Raw genomic sequence first — 6,464 nt, 5'->3', positions numbered from 1 at the left:
CCTTGTCCCTGTACCTAAAAAGACCAAGGTAACATGCCTGAACGACTGGCGTCCTGTCACACCCACCTCAATAATAAGCAAATGTTTTGAGAGACTGGTCAAGGATTACATCTGCAGCAAGCTACTACCCAAAATGGACCCCCTACAATTCGCCTACCGACACAACTAATCTATAGATGACACAATAGCCATTGCTCTACACACCATCCTTACACATTTAAAGAAGAAGGATGCTTATGTGAGAATGCTGTTCTTGGATTACAGTTCAGTATTCAACACCATAATTCCATCCAGGCTCGACAAGAAGCTCAGAAACTTTGGCCTTGACCCTGCCTTGTGCAGGTGGATCCTGGACCTCCTGTCAGATCACCAGCAGGTTGTAAGAGTGGGCTGCCTCACCTCCAACCTTCTGACTCTGAACACAGGAGCCCCTCTGAGCTGTGTACTGAGTCCCCTCCTTTACACCCTGTATAACCATGACTGTATCGCCAACCACAGCTCTAATCTGCTAATTAAATTTGCCAACAACACAACATTAATTGGCCTTATCTCAAACAATAATGAGGTGGCCTATAGGAAAGAAGTCATAACCCTTGACACAGTGGTGTCAAAAAAACAACCTCTCCCTCAATATCACAAAAACAAAGGAGCTGGTTGTGGATTACAGGAGGAATGGAGACAGGCTAACCCCTATTGACATCAATGGATCTGGGGTTGAGAGGGTAAACAGCTTCAAGTTCCTTGGCATCCATATCACTGAGGATCTCATATGGTCTGTACATACCAGCTGTGTGATGAAAAAGGCACAACAGCGCCTCTTTCACCTCAGACAGTTGAGGAAGTTTGGTACGGGCCCCCAAATCCTAAGAACTTTCTACAGGGGCACAATTGAGAGCACCTTGACTGGCTGCATCTCTGCCTGGTATGGGAACTGTACCTTCCCTAATTGCAGGACTCTGCAGAGAGTGGTGCAGACAGCCCAGCGCATCTGTGGTTGTGAACTTCCCATGATTCAGGACTTCTACAAGGATAGGTGTGTAAAAGGGGCCCGTAGGATCATTGGGAGTCAAACCATCCCAACCACAATCTATTCCAGCTGCTACCATCCGGGAAGTGGTACCGCAGCATAAAAGCCAGGACCAACAGGCTCCAGGACAGTTTCTTCCACCAGGCCATCAGACTGATGAACTCACGCTGATTTGAGTGTACTCTATATTACATCGACTGTTCTATTTTTTATAAATTATTATAAATTACTATGATTGCGCATTGCACATTTAGATGGAGATGTAATGTAAAGATTTTTGCTCCTCATGTATGTGAAGGATGTAAGAAATGAAGTCAATTCAATTCAATTCTTCATGTGTGCGGTTCTGGAAACATGCTTGTCTTCCTCGGTGCGTAGGAATGTCAATAGTTTGATAAACAATGGTGGGTTTAGTTTTTTCTGTTCCAGTCACAGCCCTAACACTGGGGAGTGGTCCCAACATCCCGTACAAAACTGCCTTAAGAGATGCTTGTTAGCCTCAGTTTTGGCAACTCCGCCTCGCTTTACAGTCAGTGTCAACGCTACTTGTAGCTGCTGTAGGTAGGCAGATGGTTTTTCACCCATGTTCTGTATTGTGTTCATGAATTTGGCAAATAATTCATCACCATCTTCCGTGGTGGCAATAGCTGAATCTAGGAGTTGTACGTAAACAGCAGGTGAAGCTCCAGGGCTTAGTGATTTGACGATGTCAGAAGCTGGTGGAAGAATACATCACATATTTTCTGTGTTCTTTGAAGATCAGACACACTTGGCTCTTGCAAGAGTAGTTCGACACCAGCACATCAAGTCTCATAATCCGTTTCATTAGGTAGACAAGGGGGTCTACCAGAAAAAACTCAGAGGTAAGCCTGAGTGGTGACTTTTCCAGCTTTCTGAGTGTGAACACCAGCTAAAGTAACTACATGGTAGGAAACTTTTTGCTCTGTTGAACGTACAGTAGCGAGGGCTGGAGAACTTGTACTGCAGAGCCAAAATTGTACTCTACTATGAAGATTCTGCACTGGGGTCAGTTAGAGGAATAACTGGCAACTGAACCATATTATTTTAGAAAGTCTAGTATTTCCTCATCTTTTTCTGTTCCTGTTATGCCACTAACTAAAACAGCATTTGGGATTTTGACACCCTTTTTCTCTATGGCTTCCATTTTCTTTCACTGTTTGTCTTAATTGAACAAATCAGTTTGAACAAAAGGAATTTTTTAGTGCTTTGTATAATAAACAGTGTGCTACTGGTTGTCTAATACACTGCCTCCTGGCTGGCTCACCAAGTTTTACTTAACACCTGTGCAATGCTTGTCTTATATAACCATATAACCATATATAACCATATAACAATTACAGCACAGAAACAGGCCATCTCGGCCCTTCTAGTCCATGCCGAACTCTTACTTTCACCTAGTCCCACCGACCTGCACTCAGCCCATAACCCTCCATTCCTTTCCTGTCCATATAGCTGTCCAGTTTAACTTCAAACAACAACATCGAACCTGCCTCAACCACTTCTGCTGGAAGCTCGTTCCACACAGCTACCACTCTCTGAGTAAATAAGTTCCCCCTCATGTTACTCCTAAACTTTTGCCCTTTAACTCTCAACTCATGTCCTCTTGTTTGAATCTCCCCCACTCTCAATGGAAAAAGCCTATCCACGTCAACTCTATCTATCCCTCTCATAATTTTAAATACCTCTATCAAATCCCCCCTCAACCTTCTATGTTCCAAAGAATACAGACCTAACTTGTTCAACCATTCTCTGTAACTTAGGTGATGAAACCCTGGTAACATTCTAGTAAACCTTCTCTGTACTCTCTCTATTTTGTTGACATCTTTCTTATAATTCAGTGACCAAAACTGTACACAATACTCCAAATTTGGCCTCACCAATGCCTTGTACAATTTCAACATTACATCCCAACTCCTATACTCAACGCTCTACGCTTCTTTTTGGATTCCAGACCTAATCAGTTCCCCTCTACTACCACTCTGCTCTGTCTAGCGGAATTAGTCCTTACTCTTAATAATTTCTCCTTTGGCTCCTCCCACTTCCTCCAAACTAAAGGTGTAGCTGTGGGCACCCGTATGGGTCCTAGCTATGCCTGCCTTTTTGTTGACTTTGTGGAACAATCTATGTTCCGTGCCTATTCTGGTATCTGTCCCCCACTTTTCCTTCGCTACATTGACGACTGCATTGGCGCTGCTTCCTGCACGCATGCTGAGCTCGTTGACTTTATTAACTTTGCCACCAACTTTCACCCTGCCCTCAAGTTTACCTGGTCCATTTACGACACCTCCCTCCCCTTTCTAGATCTTTCTGTCTCTGTCTCTGGAGACAGCTTATCTACTGATGTCTACTATAAGCCTACTGACTCTCACAGCTATCTGGACTATTCCTCTTCTCACCCTGTCTCTTGCAAAAATGTCATCCCCTTCTCGCAATTCCTCCGTCTCCGCCAAATCTGCTCTTAGGATGAGGCTTTTCATTCCAGGACGAGGGAGATGTCTTCCTTTTTTAAAGAAAGAGGCTTCCCTTCCTCCACTATCAACTCTGCTCTTAGACGCATCTCCCCCATTTCACGTACATCTGCTGTCACTCCATCCTCCCGCCACCCCACTAGGAATAGGGTTCCCCTGGTCCTCACTTACCACCCCACCAGCCTCCGGGTCCAACATATTATTCTCTGTAACTTCCACCACCTCCAACGGGATCCCACAACTAGCACATCTTTCCCTCCCCCCCTCTCTCTGCATTCCGCAGGGATCGCTCCCTACGCAACTCCCTTGTCCATTCGTCCCCCCCATCCCTCCCCACTAATCTCCCTCCTGGCACTTATCCGTGTAAGCAGAACAAGTGCTACACATGCCCTTACACTTCCTCCCTTACCACCATTCAGGGCCCCAAACAGTCCTTCCAGGTGAGGCAACACTTCACCTGTGAGTCGGCTGGGGTGATATACTGCATCCGGTGCTCTCGATGTGGCCTTTTATATATTGGTGAGACCCGACGCAGACTGGGAGACCACTTTGCTGAACACCTACGCTCTGTCCGCCAGAGAAAACAGGATCTCCCAGTGGCCACACATTTTAATTCCACATCCCATTCCCATTCTGACATGTCTATCCACGGCCTCCTCTACTGTAAAGATGAAGCCACACTCAGGTTGGAGGAACAACACCTTATATTCCGTCTGGGTAGCCTCCAACCTGATGGCATGAACATCGACTTCTCTAACTTCCGCTAATGCCCCACCTCCCCCTCGTACCCAATCTGTTACTTATTTTTATGCACACATTCTTTCTCTCACTCTCCTTTTTCTCCCGCTGTCCCTCTGAATATACCCCTTGCCCATCCTCTGGGTCCCTCCCCCCCCCCGTCTTTCTTCCCGGACCTCCTGTCCCATGATCCTCTCATATCCCCTTTGCCTATCACCTGTCCAGCTCTTGGCTCCATCCCTCCCCCTCCTGTCTTCTCCTATCATTTTGGATCTCCCCCTCCCCCTCCAACTTTCAAATCCCTTACTCACTCTTCCTTCAGTTAGTCCTGACAAAGGGTCTCGGCCTGAAACGTCGACTGCACCTCTTCCTAGAGATGCTGCCTGGCCTGCTGCGTTCACCAGCAACTTTTATGTGTGTTCCTATACTCAATGCTCTGATTTGTAAAGGCCGGCATACCAAAAGCTTTCTTCACCACCCTATCCACATGAGATTCCACCTTCAGGGAACTATGCACCATTATTCCTAGATCCCTCTGTTCTACTGCATTCTTCAATACCCTACCATTTACCATGTATGTCCTATTTTGATTAGTCCTACCAAAGTGTAGCACCTCACATTTATCAGCATTAAACTCCATCTGCCATCTTTCAGCCCACTCTTCTAACTGGCCTAAATTTCTCTGCAAGCTTTGAAAACCTACTTCATTATCCACAGCACCACCTATCTTAGTATCATCTGCATACTTACTCATCCAATTTACCACCCCATCATCCAGATCTCATGTTACTGGTCGCTCCACTCTTTAAGAGAAAATCAAATTACATTATACTACACTAGGTGCTAGTAGGCCATCAGAAGCTCTATTTAGCAGTTGGGGACAGTGAATAAAAAACACACACTTCTGGAGGTAAGTTTGTTTATTAAAAAAAAGCAATATATTCAAGTTATTTATATGATTAAGAAAAATTCAAAACTCCAAAATTCTGTTTAGGTTCCAAATATCAGATATTGAACAAAAACCAAATTCCTTTTAGTTAGAATCTGTGAGATTAATTAGAATAACCTTTATGACTCCAATTTCTCTAACTAATTAGATCTAGTGTAATTCCCTATTTAAAGGTTTACAGACTAACCTTTCCTGTTTATTTATCCCTAGATAGTTAGAAAGCTAATTGAAATCCTATTCTTAAGTATTATGGTTAACTTCAGTTTCAGTCAGTATGTCTACAAGTTCAAATTCAACCCCCAAAATTATACAGCTTAATTCCTTTCAGAACAATTCTCCAACAAGACTTTTAAACGAAGTAAATCTCATTCAGTAACTTATCAAAGTCTTTGCAAAAATAATCAGTTCTTGCAGAAAATCGGATTCAGATCCTTTGAATCAAAATAAACTTATACATCCAACCGTATTAAATCCCCCATGTCATTAAGCATTTCGTTCCCGCGTAGGTTATCTTGGGTGGCTCGCCATTTTGTTCCTTGTTTCATTGGATGAAATAGTTGATCATCCATGGAAAGTCAATTCACAAACTTATAGAAAAGAAAACCTGACTCTTGGTATGATTTAACAGAACTAATTCCTGGTTACACGGTAGAGATCTTGGACACTCGTCTCTGCCGATATTGTCTTGTTACAGTGCCATAGTTTCAACAGATCTTTTATTGCTATCATTTTTTCCTCGAGAGGTTTCATCCTGAGGTTTTCAGGTAAGTAGGATAGAGATATTCACTACTAATTCCACTTTTAACAGTTTATATCTTTAGTTTCTCATAGATTGCCATGTTTCTCTTGCTTTGCTGCTCCTGCAACAGCAATACCTCACTCTTGCATAGCTTTTTTCCCCAAGTTCTCTTTTTTTTAAAAAAAAATGCAGTAAACCTCGTTTTCATCCCTCCACAGGTGGAGCTTTCTAACATTACATCTTTTGGATTTAATTAACCTGGGTTTAATTAGGTTTAATTAACCTAAGAACCCATTGCCTTCTTCTGGGCAGTGTCTTTACAAGATGGGTGACCCCAGCCATTATCAATACTCTTCAGAGATTGTCTGCCTGGTGTCACTGGGATAACCAGGACGTGACATGCACCAGCTGCTGATACAACCATTCACCACTTGCTCACATGGCTTCACGTGTCCTTGATCGGAGGGAGGGGCCAAGGAGCACCTTACACGTCCTTTGGTGGAGATGTATCTCCACTCTGCC

The sequence above is a fragment of the Mobula hypostoma genome, chromosome 10 (genome assembly GCF_963921235.1).
Source record: "Mobula hypostoma chromosome 10, sMobHyp1.1, whole genome shotgun sequence".
In the NCBI taxonomy this organism is placed as follows: domain Eukaryota; kingdom Metazoa; phylum Chordata; class Chondrichthyes; order Myliobatiformes; family Myliobatidae; genus Mobula; species Mobula hypostoma.
This window is presented reverse-complemented; position numbering follows the sequence as displayed.